Here is a 16,298-nt window from a genome sequence, read left to right as displayed (position 1 = left end):
TCTGCTTGAATGGGATCCGCTTGAGGGGTCTGCTCGAGAGGGATCCGCTTGAGGGGTCTGCTCGAGAGGGATCCGCTTGAGGGGTCTGCTCGAGAGGGATCCGCGAGAGGGATCCGCTTGAGGGGTCTGCTCGAGAGGGATCCGCATGAGGGAGGTCTGCTTGAGGGGTCTGCTCGAGAGGGATCCGCTTGAGGGGGTCTGCTTGAATGGGATCCGCTTGAGGGGTCTGCTCGAGAGGGATCCGCTTGAGGGGTCTGCTCGAGAGGGATCCGCATGAGGGAGGTCTGCTCGAGAGGGATCCACTTGAGTGGGGTCTGCTCGAGAGGGATCCATTTGAGGGGTCTGCTTGAGAGGGGATCCACTTGAGAGGGGATCCACTCGAGAGGGATTCAACAGAGTAGACTGCATGCCGAGGGTATTATCCACATACCTGTAAAAGTTCAATTATCTATAATTTCCTGAAACTTAGTTCATTAGGGGACATTAATTGATAAATTTCAAGAAACGCTTCCAACCGTTTATGAAAAAAAAAAAAAAACTTACACATCTACGAATAAATTTAAACCTATTTTGGTACATACAATATGCATTTTTATTATTATTATGATTATCATTATTCCTTGCTAAGCTACAAACCTAGTTGGAAAAGCAGAATGCTATAAGCCTGGAGGTTCCAACAGGGAAAATAGCCCAGTGAGGAAAGGAAACAAGGAAAAATTAAGTATTTTAAGAACAGTAACAACATTGGAATAAATATTTCTTACATAAACTATAAAAACTTTGACAAAACAAGAGGAAGAGAAATAACCTAGAATAGTGTGCCTGAGTGTACTCTCAAGCAAGAGAACTCTAACCCTAGACAGTTAAAGACCATGGTACAGAGGCTATGGCACTACCTAAGACTAGAGAGCAATGGTTTGATTTTGGAGTGTCCTCCTAGAAGAGCTGCTTATCATAGCTAAAGAGTCTTCTACCCACATCAAATAAATTCGTGATTATAGAGAATTACGTGACTAGATATATGTTCAACCTCATTATCTTGGGATTTTTTCAAGCAAAAAGGAAAGCGTAAAAAATGTTAAATAAAATGAAATAGAAAAAACAATATGGTTAAGGTCGTGTTGAAGGAAAAGGTGTTCGGAATGAAATAATTTTGCTGGCAAATGCTCTGGAAAATACATCCAAGCTAGAAAAAAGGTTAAATATTTTAGCTGCTCTTGTTACAAACCATGCTCTCTCTCTCTCTCTCTCTCTCTCTCTCTCTCTCTCTCTCTCTCTCTCTCTCTCTCTCTCTCTCTCTCTCTCCAAGGTCTTCTTACAAACTAGAATGTTAACACATATGTGAATTACCCCATAGAAAAAACCCATTAGACAAAATATCTTATATGACCAGTTTTCATCTCCACGATGGCCACAGCATATTGGTGATGGTGGGAGATTTTTGTCTGATTGCTAACAGCAAACCAACCTAGTGAGTGTGCCGATATGCAAACCCTTTCAACACGTTAAGGTATCCCCACTGAGAGAGAGAGAGAGAGAGAGAGAGAGAGAGAGAGAGAGAGAGAGAGAGAGAGAGAGAGAGAGAGATAGAATGTAGATCTTGTCTAACTCCATAGTCTAAAGAGTATGTAGATCTTGTCTAACACCAAAGTCTAAAAAGTATGCATATTTTGTCTAACCCCAAAGTCTAAACACTATGAATATCTTGTCTAGCCCCAAAGAGTATGTAGATTTTGTCTAACCCCAAAGTCTAAAGAGTATGTAGATCTTGTCTAACCCCAAAGTCTAAAGAGTATATATATTTTGTCTAACCCCAAAGTCTAAACACTATGAATATCTTGTCTAGCCCCAAAGTCTAAATAGCATGTGGATCTTGTCTGACCCCAAAGTCTAAACAGTATGTACATCTTGTCTAACTCCAATGGTTTACAGAGTATGGAGATCTTGTCTAACCCAAAGTCTAAAGAGTACGTGGATCCCGGCTTACGTCAAATCTAAAGAGTTTGTGGATTTCATCTAACCCTAAAGATGCACAATTAGTGACAACTTGAGATACCAGCTCCCTCCCGCCTTCCCCCTCACTGTTGTACCCTACTTGTTACAATGCCGCCCACCGAACCTGACTCTTCGACACACTCCATTTTCAATGAAACTGCCGCTCTTCGTCAGCGAGAAGCGTTCGTTCGCCTGGTTCCAGCGTGACGAAGTTCAGTTTCGCATCAAGGGCATGACTCGCTAAAACACCAAAGCAGACTATGTTCTTGCAGCGATCCCCAAGGACACTTCCAGAAATTTCAGATTGGCTTTGCGACAAGGGGACACCCCCAATACCTTATGGTGCCTTCAAAACATACCTCCTGGAGCTGTAGAGCCAAAATTTTCAGCTCTCTCAACAACCGTTGGGGGATCAAGAAGCGAAATGACCAGTATTGCTCGCCTACAACCCGCCGCAGACGGCTTTCCCCGAGAGGTGAACTTACTTTGTGCCCTTAGGGTATGACGCCTATCCCAACGTTTACACACTACCATATCCAATGACAATATTTTGCCCATGAAGGACCTGATGACCAAAGTTGACGTCCTTATGAACAGCTACTTCACCACTTTCAAGACCTCCATCATCGGCTCTACTCCTGACGAAGAGGACAACTAATCAATATCGACTAAAGCCGAAGTGAATACAGTAGGACATAGATGCCCACACCGGGATGTGTCAGAACGACGACAAAGCCGCCCACCACCGATATATGCCACCACTCGCTCACGCCCCCAACCTCTTCCACTACTTACTGACGCCCATCGACAGCAGTGGTTATGCCACTATCGTTCAGATACGTACAGGGCTGCTGCGAAGAAATTGCGAACGGTTGTCAGAAGCCAAAAAATGTATAAGTAGGTCATCGCTTGTGGGAATGGCCTCCCCTGTCACTAATCTTTTCTTTTTACATGATGCAGGTACAGGCGCCCGCCTGGTAGCTGTCAATGGATCTGCGATGCCCACCTACAGATACAAGACCCTTACATTATCGTTTAGAAGCGCCAAATATCATTGGAAGTTCTCGTTGCTGACGTTACATTGATAATCCTGGGTGCAGATTTCTTCTCCCATTTCCACCTCCTGGTTGATGTTCCTCACCGACGGTTAGTCAATACAGACTCTTCCTATTAACGGTTATTCAACGCAGACTCTTACTCGTCAACACCTCTTAAACACACCCATTCCAACCTCACTCTCAACAATGCTCATCCCCTCACTCGTACCCAGAAGTTTCCATCCAGAACTTCACCAAACTCCCACAGTTCCTGGCAAACACAGTATTTATCATCATATCAAGACAATGGGGCTCCCATTGTTAGCCATATTCAGGCATCTGACATCAGATCGTTTAGCAGCTGCTAAATAAAAGTTTGCTGAAATGGAAAAAATGGGCCTTTGCCAAAAAGCCTCAAGCCCATGATCGTCCCCCTTACACATCGTCCTGAAGATTGATGGCTCCCTTGTCCATATGGGGCATTACAGGCATTTGAACATGCAGACAGAACCGGAATACTATTGGCTCCCAAACATCGCTAACATGACCTCTTACTTGCACAAAGCAAAGGTTTTCTTCATGCTCGACCTCCTAAAAGTGTATCATCAGGTGCCATCCCCTAGATCGCCAACACCACCCCCTTTGGTACCATACATCTTCAGTTACTCCTGTTTTGACCTTCATAATACTGGAGCCGCTTTTCAACGCCCTATGGAAGGCATCTTTGGGGACCTCACCTTCTGTGTATGTTACGTTGACTGAATACAGTACTTGTGCTCTCTTCCTCCAAAGAGGAACAACTCCGTCATCTACGCATCGTGCTCCACCGCCTACAACTGTGCGACCTTATAGGTCTGTGCGACAAGTGTACCTTTGGCCCCCAAAATAGTACAGTATCATTCTTGGAGCACCGTATCACTCCTGAATGAGTCCACCCCCTCCCTGAGAAGATAGCAGCCGTTCAGAACTTCCCCATGCCCTCGATCATCAAAGCTCTGCAGGAATTCTTGGGCATGATCAACTATTATCACCGTTTTCTGCCAGCCATTGCCGCCACTCTTGCTCCCCTCTACGCCTCCCTCAAGGGCAAGCCAAAGGACCTGAAGTGGGGTCCCCTTCAGGAAGCAGCCTTCTGCAATGCAAAGAAGGCCCTATCAACTGCTGCGGCTCTCAGTTTTCCCATCCCACACGCCCCTCTCCTTCTCTCCACCGATGCCAGCGATGTCGCTATTGGTGCAGTACTCAGGGAGGTGGTTAACGGCTCACCGCGCCCACTGGCCTTCTTCAACAGAAAACTGTCCAAAGTGGAATCAATTACTCAACATTCGACCGCGAATTGCTGGCGGTGCATTAAGCTGTCCGTCACTTTCGCCATTTCTTAGAAGGTACGCACTTCGTCATTCGCACGGACCACATGCCTCTGGTGCACACTCGACAGTCCGATGCCTGAGCCACCCACCTACACCGATATATCTCCACCGTGGCTGAATACAATTGCACCCTTCAACACATACCTGGGAAAATTATTCCCACTGCCGATGCCCTGTTAAGAAACACATTGGCCACCATTTACCTGGGATGGTATTATAAAGCCTAGGCAGAAGCCCAACAAATAGATCCAAAGTACCAAGCATGTAGGGCATCATGCACATCCTTCCATTGGGAAGACGTCGCCCTCGATGACTCCAACGCCACCCTCCTCTGTGACATCAGTACCGAAAGACCACGACCATCGATACCTGCTCCCATGCGAAGAAAAGTGTTTGATATCATTTATGGCCTTTCACATCCCTAGCGCCGATCTACTGCACAGCAACTGAAGACGAAGTTCATTTGGCACGGCACTAGGGGCGCAAAAGGTAAACAGGGATATAAACAGATTCGCGAGGGAAGCCTCAGCTACCGGAACTGTTATACTGCAATGATCGTAGGAATATTATCTTGGTTTATTTGTAAGTAATAGTATAAGACGGTGCATCATTATCATGAGCCCAGAGGGGGCATTATGTGTTATTTATATTTCGGGCTACATAGCAGCCTCATAAGTCACACATTTGGATAGGCCAATCAGGGGCATATTTTACAGTTCTCCCAATGAGTAATTTCATGCAGGTCTGGCAGTAAATATAAGCACACATCACAGTGTACATACATATATTAATATATATGACAGTGCATATCCCATATCCATGCAGGCCACAGGAAGGTCATATCCATATGTATAGATATGTATGTAGCAGGATGGCCTATCACAGGTATGGTAGCCTATTTTATTTTATAACCATTACAAGTGTGTAATTACGTAAATTAATTTTTTCAGCTTCAAACATTCGTTGCATGTACCTCAAATAAAGTCATCAAATGCACGAATGTCTTATTGACGAATAGGGAATATAGTTCTACACTCAAAATGTATTGAAAAGTTGCTCTGTTGAGAGGCTTGCCTGCATCAGACGTACGATACAGCAAATGACGGCACAACCGTTGCACCCCGAGAGAAAGGAAAGAAAAGAGGAAAAAGGGGCAGACATTTATATCTTTGATATTAGGACTTATGTTGCAACCGCCATCTTAGACTAGATGCTTCTTGTCCTGTGAGGGTTCGCTACCAGCAGCCCAAAGGTAAAAGTGTCCTGGGACCTGCGAGTATATTTCCGAAAGCAGTGGGGTGCTGAAGGTCGTCTGCTGTTAACATAATCTAGCCTTCAAGACTTGCGTCACTGACAGGTGGTGGTGAAGAAACGGCAGAAGATACCCGAAAATCTAATACAGTAAGCATGGAATCTAACGGTCGCTATGTCCTGTGTTCCTTCCGAAGCAGATGTTAGAGCATCTGCTAACACCTCCAGCAGATTTTCTGCTGATGGGCCACCATCAATGCCTAAGGAAGGCCAAAACTTCCAGTGGTACGACACTTGCTGAGCTCGGACCACTGGAGGTTTTGGCCTTCCTTGGGCATTGATGGTGACCCATCAGCAGAAAAGCTGTTGGAGGTGTTAGCAGATGCCCTAACATCCAGGACTTCTGCTTCGGAAGGAGCACAGTACATGGCGACTGTTAGATTCCCTGCTTACTGAATTAGATTTTCGGGTCTCTTCTGTCGTTTCTTCACCACCGACCATTATCCGGTCCTATGCAGGAATGAGTACATACACCATCAGTTGTCACGAAGGAAGCTTCCCTTGCCCACCACCTTCTTCTAACAGCTCAAGAGAAAATACATCAACAATGACGACCAGCAGAGTGATTGTAGAATTTCGGCCAACTAGCGAGCTCATCCTTCACACTAGCAGAGGAATGATAATGGCACACATCTCCTTAAAAGAAGTGACCAGAGATCAGGATGATTTTCTTCTGTCCTAAAAGGGCACTACGACGTTATTTGAAGAGGACTGAGCCAAGGTCGTCTAGAATAAAGGACAGGTGGTCCGAGCTCAGCAAGTGTCGTCCACATAAACGATGGAGAACACTGACGAGGAAGTGGAAGGATATTACCTTCAATGAAGGCAGTGGATGCTCTTACTTTAGGAACCTGGTTTGCGGGAAAATGGAGGTCTCCTACCTTCCTTGGTTTCCCTAAGGATGGCTCGGCTCTACGATATAAAAAGCCAAAAAAAGTGCACCAGAGGAGAGAAAAGGAGCTAAAAAGCCTCTTGTGGAACAGCTTATGCAAATTTGCCTCTAAAGACAATCTCTCTTTAAGATTTCTTTTTCCTTCAATCGTAATCAAACCACTATAAAAGGAGGCTATGACCTACACTCATCACAGGACAATTACTGCGAGCAATCAGGTCCCCTGCAAAAAAGGACAAAAGAGATGGGGGTCAACAGCAGGCCAGCAGGTTTACCAGGGCAGACCCACATGTCGGTACGTGGGGTTTCCACCATAAGCAGACGGAAAACGCTTCTGATAAGAAAAATTAAAAAAACGATCAAAGCAAAATAGAATTGACATAAGGAAGAAAGTCCAGAACTGAGAATGAAGGGGATATATTTTGTCTAACCGGAAGTAAACACTATAATTCTGCCTTAACCTAAAATTAATTATTACTAGCTAAGCTACAACTCTAGTTGGAAAAGCAGGATGGTATAAGCCCAAGGGCTCCAACAGGGAAAAACAACCTAGCAAGGAAAAGAAATTAACAAACTGCAAGAGAAATAATGAATATGAAATATCTCAAGATTGGTGACATTAAAATAAATCTGTCATATGTAAACCATGAAGGGAAACTTTATCAACCTGTTCAACATAAAAAAAAAACATTTGCTGTAAGTTTGAACTCCTGAAAAAACTGAAAATCATTATCATGATTTTTACCTTTTTACCCCCAATGCTATTTGGAACTTTCCAACCCTTAACCCCCAACCGGTTTTCTTTTTCAAGCACGTTTTGAAATATTTTTTTTTAGATTGCGCTGACAGCCTTAATTTTTGTCATAGAGAGGTCAGGTTGGTCTTATTATTTTGGAAAATGCCTGGAGTTTCTCATAAAATTACCAAAAATATGCAAAAAAAAAATGCAAATAGCAGTTTTTTGCAAGGACGTACCGGTACGTCCATGGGGGTTAATGGATGAGTTTTGTGAAACGTACCAGTACGTCCATTGGGGGTAGAAGGGTTAAATGCAAAGTTATTTATACCATACTACAGTACTTCAAATGCATGAATATATAAGGAAGAAAATTTTGTGGTTACCTCAATGTATAAATTTTTGGGAGGCTGTCTTGGGTGAGATCCAAACCGCAACCTTCTCCGAGGGACCTCATGTGGACCTCGTGTAATTCGCCAGATTTTTGTTGCACTTATTGAACCACTGAATCTGGAAGAAATTTCAACATTATTGTAAATTTTAAACAGGCAAATATTACAAGCATTTAAATATAAGCAAATATTGCAAATATTCATACCGGTAAATACTACGACCACTAAATAGAGGCAAATACTGAAACTATGTAAACGGTCGAAGCCTGATCAATTCTATGATTTTTTCAGACAATACACGTTGCAATTTTTACAGACAACACTGACATCTTCCGAATTTCAAACAAAATCATCACTTAACATATCGTCCCCCTCATAAACTAACTGCCTAAGTCATTTTCTCCACTTGATGGGAAATAAAAAAACCTTATTTCCTAATTCTTTATATTATTGTGTTGAGCTTCAATTCACAAATTCTAATTCACAAATTCCTCTGTTGAGAATTTGTGAATTGAAACTCAACACAATGATATAAAGAATTAGGAAATGAGAAGGTTTTATTATGATTTCCCAACAAGTGGAGAAAATGACTTAGGCAGTTAGTTTATGAGGGTGACGATATTCAAAATACAGTAATCGTGAAAATTACTTCTTATTTTTTATTAAATTTTTTCATGCAATAACACACACAATGCTGGTAATGAAATTTTTGAATGGCAGAACTAAAATAAAATTAAAATATTACAGTTTTAGAAATAAAAAAATTGAGATTTATTCGCTGCTAATTCACCATCTGTGCATTGTAAGTTGATAATTTTGCCTCTGCTTTCTTTAATTTTAACACTATTATATACTAAGAGAAAATGGATTTATACACTATTAAAGTGACACAAAAAAATTATCATTAAATCAAAGAAAATAACCAAAGATCTTCATATCTCACAGAATCAGTAACCCAAAACTGTGTGTTTGACCAAAAGTTTGGCAAAACAGAGGCTTAGGAAAGAAGACATTACCGGTAGGTGTAAATTTAAGGAGAAACCACACGAGGTTAAGACAGCAGTGGGAAGAGCAAGGGCTAAAGCATATGATGAGTTATATGAAAGGCTGGATACAAAAAGAGGGAGGAAAAGAATTGTACCGATTGGGTAAGAAAAAAAAAAAAGGTGTTTGTGACAGAAGGATTTGGCAAAGTAAGGGGGGGTGAGGTATGTGGAGGATCAACTTTTTATGTTAATTTTTTCTATTTTTTTCTTTTTTTTTGCCAAATATTTTTGAGAGAGAGAGAGAGAGAGAGAGAGAGAGAGAGAGAGAGAGAGAGAGAGAGAGAGAGAGAGAGAGAGAGAGAGAGGTAATTAGTGTAACGATTGTTTGTAGTGAGAAAGACTGCTGGCATAATTAGGGTTGTTTGTTTACTTTCTTGTGGCTAGTTTAGACCAGTAGTGAATGTCTTGAGCAAAGGTTTTCTTTTACTGACAACAGCCAGAGGCAGTTGTGTGTTCAAATACTGGATTCATTCTTTTTTCTACCAGCTTTGGAAGTGTTTATCTATTATATCAGTAAGTACAGTAATGTTTATTTTGCCTTTGGGGTGATTGTGAATGATAGAAAGTTTATTATATATCTTTGATTATAGTAAGATAAGTTTAGTTGGCTAGGAGTGTCCGTACGTGTTTTTTCTTTGCATTTTGAGATTTGTTCCTTCTTTTCGAGAAGCATCTGAAATGATTCAGAAGTCTACAATAGAGTTGGAATCAGTAAAGGTGCTATCAGATCCCCCTCCTCTAAACACCCCGAGAGATCTGTTCTCCTGTCTCGTGGGATCTTCCAAAGGGCCGATAGTGAGTCTGAGGTCTGCGACCATTAGTGGCCACTGTACCGAGCGAAGGGTACCAGTTTCTGTATGCATGAAAAGGGACCCACAAGCTTCTGCTAGAAGTGAGCTGGAAGGAACTCCTGGAGAAAAGGTGTTACAATCTGTCTAAAGATGGAAATACTCTGGCTTGGACTGTATCCATGTTCATGCCCAAGTACCATAGACGACATTGTGGGTCAAGACTCGATTTCTCGTAATACAGCCGGATACCCAGGTCGCGGAAAATTCGAGAATCTAATTGGTGGATAAGACAAGATCTTGACTGCCAGTAGTGGCCAGTTGTCCAAGTACCGCAAGAGCATTATTCCCGTCGCGAGAGCCCATGAGGAGACTTAGGGTGAACAGGAGAGTGAACGTCTGTGGGGCTGTTGATAGGCTGACATATAGCACCTTGAACTCCTAAGTTCTATCTCTGAAAATGAAACGCAGGTACTTCCTTGATCTTGCATGCCCTGCGCCACTGTGCAGCAGGTCTCCATCTCAAACCGAGTTTGAAGAACAAACTGCTTCAAGCAGGAAAGATCTACAACAGGTTTTCAACCTCACGACAACTTCTCCACTAGGAGGAGGTTACAGAAGAAACCCGGGGACTTGTGTAAGACTTCCTCTATTGCTTCATTCTCCAGCATCAGTGAAATTTCTTTCTCCAAGAGCAGATCTTATCGGGATCCCGTCAACAGCTTGTAAACAGGATATGATACCCTGAGCGAAGAAATTCTATAGCCCTGGGATCTCCCCCGAAGAACTGCTACCTCGTCCAGTAATGTTGCAGGGGGTGCAGCATTCCCCTACAGGTGTTAAGTCTAGGGATCTACTGTCCCTAACGGGTCCCTTGACGTCCTCGACTCCTACGACCGGAGGGACGCACAGGTCATTTGTGTATCTCCGGACGCATGGAAAAACTTGCATCAGCACTAGGAGCATATGACCAATCTTTCTGATATTTTTACACTTTAACCCCTTGCGAGGAGTCTGGAAGTGTTGATGCTTTTCCAGGTGAAACTTTAATAGCTTCCTTTCTGGAGGAAAACTTACCATTTGAGTCTTCGAATGTCACTTGTAGCCTCGACTCACTATGGGATCTCACTGAGGAATAATATAACTTTGAAAGTTAAAGGAGTTGGTGATACCTGTTGTCCATTCGCAGAACGGTGCGAGGACAATGTTGGCTTGTTATTATTCATTAATTGATCTACATTAATGGGTGAATTCTGCATCATGGATGAGAAATCTGTTCCCCTGAGCTTGGCATACTCGGTGGGGATATTGATCTGTTAGGATTTACAAACTCTTGGAGAAATTAACAGTTCCTCTAATAAATGATCCTAATCACTTAGAGCATTTGCCGTCTCACTAAGAATAATCGGAGATAACTCTTCAACATGTGCCTGTTTGATGAAGATGCCCGCATCCTTTGTTATCGGTGCCTCTGGGAATTCTGATAACGATAGGTAGGACAGTGAAAATTCGGGGCTCGTGAGAGATTTCTGCTTCTTGCCCTCTTTGGAGAAAGGAGAAGATGAACAATCCCTCTTAGCTTTCTCTTAACGACAGCTACTGAATTTCTCCCGTTGGGAAGACGAACACTCCATGAAGATTTCGCAAGTGGGAGACACGGAACACTTCTTACCTTGACATGCAGGCCATGTAGGATGGGGATGGACATCCACCCGACTCGCGAAGCCACAAGGACGATCCTCAAGGCCATGGCAGGTTTTCATACATACTTAAGAAGCACTCGTGATCACATGAGCTGATAAGAAAAAAGAGAAGAGGGGTCAGCGGCCGAGCAGACGTCAGTTCGTCGCAGCGGCCAAGAGTAAAGCTGGGGACTTGGCCGCAGAGTCCGTCACGCCTACCCAGCTTGGGTAGGAACGGGACAACCATACAAAGTTACCAGATCCACAGGATTTCCTTAATTTTGGTTGTAGATAAACAGCAATGCTGTAGAGTGTAACCCGTATAAACGACGAGGGTTCGTATTTGCAAAAGAACAAACAGCATTGCATTACAATAGACTTCTTTTAACAGATCTTATGCTTTCAAAAAAGGCATTAAAGTAGAACAACTTTTCTGATCATGGTTACGTGAATGGCGCTGAGCATTGCATACAAAGCATCAACTTTTACTCCGGCTAAAGTAACCTCAACACTTTAAAGTCGAGGACAGTACGGCTAAATACAGCAGGACGATGGTAACCATTAACAAGTTGTTCAATTGTTTGCCTTCATATACTAGACTAGAAGTGCAGCTTACATTAAATTGCAACCATGTGCATTTCACCCTGATTTTTTTTACTAGAGCGTAAATTCTGTGTCGAGGCAACTCCTGGTAGATTTCAAACCAATCATGAACTAATCTATAGAAGACCTACAGCCAACCTTCACCTAGTCCAAACTCGCACAAAAAAAGGGGAGGGCCTAGGGTTGTGATGGCCTGGTGAGAGCGTCCTTGTCTGGTGATTGCTAGACTGGGGTTCGAGTCTTGCTCAAACTCCTTAATTCCTTACCATCCTTGTGAGCTTAGGAAGAGGGTTTGAGGGAACCTATAGGTCCATCTGCTGAGTCATCAGCAGCCATTGCCTGGCCCTCCTTGGTCCTAGCTTGGATGGAGAGAAGACTTGGGCACTGAGCATATGTCAGTCTCTAGGGCATTGTCCTGCTTGATAGGGGCAAACGTCACTGCCCCTTGCCTCTGCCATAACTGAGCAGCCTTCAAAACCTTTAAAACAATTGTACTTACAAAAATGCCAAAGGTACCATAAGTATGCCAGGTTTACTATACTCTAGTACAATATTAAGAGACTGGAACAAGGCATAAGTGGCGGATAATGGTCACGTAGATACTTGAAGCTTCCGTGACCTCTTACCACTCTGAATTAAATTTGAATGAGTTCCAACCCTGAGTTCGTAACAGGTGGTGCTGTTGTCCCAACTTTGATTTTTCCATTTTCTTTATTGTTAGTCAGGACGATATTTTTCACAGCAAATCAGAGAGGTTTCGACTGTCGAGTGACTTATTTGTAACAGTTCTATTTAAATACTTGTTTAGATAAGATTCATTTAATGGTATTGGAAACATCCCAAACAAGTGACCATTTCCCTACTGGAGTAAATAGGAAGTGTTAGTGGCGTGCTTCAAGGCATTTTGAACAGTTTCGATTATGTTAATCGATGTAAAAAAGCTCTTCACAAATTATAAAGACAACTTACACTATTATATACCTCTGAAAGTCTGAAGTTTCCGCTGGGAAGCCAGACGAGAAGTAAATACAAGGTTGCGAGTTGTCTTAGGGTAAGCTAAGAACACAGAGGTTGGGGTGTTAGTGGCATGCTTCAAGGCATTTTGAACGGTTTTGATTATGTTAATCGATGTAAAAAAGCTCTTTACAAATTATAAAGACAACTTACACTATTATATACCTCTGAAAGTCTGAAGTTTCCGCTGGGAAGCCAGACGAGAAGTGAACACAGGGTTGCGAGTTGTCTTAGGGTAAGCTAAGAACACAGAGGTTGGGGTGTTAGTGGCGTGCTTCAAGGCATTTTGAACAGTTTCGATTATTATAACTGATGTAAAAAAGCTCTTCACAAATTATAAAAACAACTTACACTATTATATACCTCTGAAAGTCTGAAGTTTCCGCTGGGAAGCCAGACGAGAAGTAAACACAGGGTTGCGAGTTGTCTTAGGTTAAGCTAGGAACACAAAGGTAGGGGGGGGGGGGGGGGCTTGCTAGGGGGATGCAGCGTAACCAGTAGGTAAGGATTCACTGTACGTAATGTTTTGATCAATTCATCAGCACTTTAGCGGCAAAACACTGAACCAATCGACAGGCGCAGTAATTTGAAACAATCCAATCAGACCCCGCTTAACCTGGGAAATTGCCAGAGGACTTTTTTTTTATTCAATCAGAATCCAAACATTTTAAAATTCAAACAGGGTAATGGGAGCATCAAACTTAGTGTGGAGATGCCTGTTCTAACTTCTTGGCCGCCGAGACGTCAAAATGGCAACGTTGAACTCCGAGAGTTACCAAGTTCGACGTGATACAAGAGATTCCTTTTACAAGTTGAACAATCTAAAGCTGGTGAGGTTATGAACTTCACCCAACAAAGGGAATTCTTCTTCTTCTTCTTCTTTGTCTGCATCTTTTCCCACTTTTATGTGGGGTCGATGTTTCTGACCAGCTTTCTCCATCTACCTCTGTCCCACACTTCATCACCGGTTAATCCCTTTAATCGAAGGTCATCCTTGATACAGTCCATCCACCTTCGTTTTGGTCTCCCTCTCCTTCTCGTTCCCTCGTACCTCTATTTCCATCACCCTCCTCCCAATATACTGTTCATGGCGCTGTTATAATAGTTCAAGCCAAAGGAATACTGCTAAAAAACCATGAAGATTTTATAAATATCCAAATTATTTAGATGTTTTTGTCATACTTCCTTGCTTTGCATAAGATGAACCGCAGAACTCGCACCAGTCCATCTCATTCACCGACCGCCCCCCAAAAGAAAAAAAAGAAAATAAAATTACAATGCGGGTTGAATGTACTTCGTTGGGACAGGCGTAAATTTTATTATTACTTGTAAAATCGATTTCTTTTACAGAATATGATTCGTGGTTACATTGCCATGAGTGTAACCGGTTAGGAGGCAAACACGGGGTAACCTAAGAATGTCTCCTAGGTTAGTGGGGACCCTTGAGATAGGCAGTGTTCTTGCGTACGAGGTTTTGTAGTATGACGGACATGGCCACGAACGACTGGAAATGGAAAGAAAATTCCCAATTTCTGTGCGCTCAGGAGGCCTTGGCCGTCTATATACAAAGGCTCCATAATTCTTCAACACGGGACTAGGTAATGAGGATCAAATTCATTTTAGTAGGGTAGTGCAGTATTAAATTGTTAGTAAAAAATCAGTTTAACTATTTTATTACTGTAAACTAACTACATCTATTAAAATAGATTGAGATAACCTAACTTACCATATCCTATCTATTAAATATATAAAATGTATCCACCCTACTACAAACTAACCAATTCCCTTTTAACATTTTGGTTTTTAAAAAATCACAGCTTTTGGAAAATAAAAATTTCTGCAAATTCTCATCAGAAACATTCAGTAAATACAATCAGAACACATTCAGCCAAAAAAAAGTAGTTTTTTCCTAGGTTACATTGCCCTGCAATACAGTAAAATAATACCAGACGATCTATGTACTCCAGCTTAATTTGAAGGGCCACAGTCCATCTTAACTAATTATATGGATTTCCCAACAGATATTCTCCTCAGAAAAGTCCAAAATACCAATAAATACAAAGAGAAAACCTTTAGCCTTCGTTATTTAACCGGCAGAGATTCGGTAAACGACCTATAGGGGTCAAACTTACGTTGAATGAAGGCATCTGGCCATTTTTACTTCTTTCCAGCTTTAGTAAGATTTCCAGGGCTTTGTCTGTTTCTTTCCACTTTATATAATTTAATTTATATAATTTACGAAGGTTTTAGTTCACTGCAAATGTTTAAATAACTAATGGCAGTTCGAGAACTTCGCGCTTAATGTTATTGTTATTGTCGAAGGCTGGCGGTTTTGTTTACTGGAAACGTTTTCTACGACGTTTTACGATTTAGTGGATGTTTATAGATTATTATTTTTATATTTGTGCAATAATTATAATTAAAGTTTTAGTAAAAGATTAAATATAAACTCATTAAAATATTAATGTAAGTTTATATTTGTAAACTTTCCCTAAATGATGATAAATATCCAATTTTAATCACTGAACTCAACCAAAATCTAACGACGATACGCCATTTAGGTTTGTGGTTAAGAATACGTTTACTACGACAATTTACGACATCATAAATAATTCTAAATTATCATTCTTACAATTGTGATTTAAGTATAATTATTTATTTATTTATAGAATTATCTAATTTATTTTTAAGTAGTGATGGGGTTTTGTTTTCATAAACTTTCGTTCAAATAATTGCAAATATCAAACTGTAGTTAGTAAACGAAACCAAAAACAGACGATCAGCTGGAGCAAATGAAAACACAACTCACTCCGTTCAAACATCTAAACTTGAACCTGTTTAAGTTTGTGGTTTTGTGTTGAACCTGTTTAAGTTTGTGGTTTTGTGTTGAACTTGTTTAAGTTTGTGGTTTTGTGTTTGTTTCCTACGATAGTTTATGATTTTCCAAATATTTGGAGATTATTATTCGTATAAATATACATTAATTCTAATAATTTATCTATATTTATATGAATATATTTATATTCATATATCATTGTACAGTTATTTGCATAACTATCATTTATATTATTCAAAATATTAATCAATAATAAACGAACTAAACCAAATAAAAACCAGACGATTGGTGACACGAAATGGCGATCTTCGACAAAAGAAAGAAGAAAAGATATTTGCCATGAACATAAAATTACATTAAAGATTGAATGTCAATTACTGGTTATTTCCTCTCATAGAGAGAAATAGTTTTACGTATACTTACTAGCTGGGTGTCTCTCTCTCTCTCTCTCTCTCTCTCTCTCTCTCTCTCTCTCTCTCTCTCTCTCTCTCTCTCTCTCTCTCTTAGTAAAAAGAAAAAAAGGGAGCTACAGATGCACCAGCCACCCGTTGATATACTACTGCTAGAGAATTATGGGGTCCTTTTATTGGCCAGAC

The 16,298-nt window shown here is 41.3% G+C and overlaps 1 protein-coding gene and 1 long non-coding RNA gene across 3 annotated transcripts in view; one reads left to right on the top strand and one right to left on the bottom strand.

The window, feature by feature from the left end:
• LOC137637362 (uncharacterized) overlaps positions 1-16,298 on the top strand; it is a 268,617-nt gene that overhangs the window by 209,616 nt on the left and 42,703 nt on the right. The window lies entirely within an intron of this gene.
• Positions 273-15,170, bottom strand: LOC137637368 (uncharacterized). The gene is made up of 3 exons (XR_011043593.1): positions 14,999-15,170; positions 7,728-7,851; positions 273-430 (listed from the first exon to the last, which is right to left on the bottom strand). It is a non-coding gene; the product is annotated as an uncharacterized lncRNA (long non-coding RNA).

Source organism: Palaemon carinicauda, unplaced genomic scaffold (assembly GCF_036898095.1).
Source record: "Palaemon carinicauda isolate YSFRI2023 unplaced genomic scaffold, ASM3689809v2 scaffold69, whole genome shotgun sequence".
In the NCBI taxonomy this organism is placed as follows: domain Eukaryota; kingdom Metazoa; phylum Arthropoda; class Malacostraca; order Decapoda; family Palaemonidae; genus Palaemon; species Palaemon carinicauda.
The sequence above is the reverse complement of the archived record's forward strand: the minus strand, read 5'-3'. Positions and strand labels throughout refer to the sequence as shown.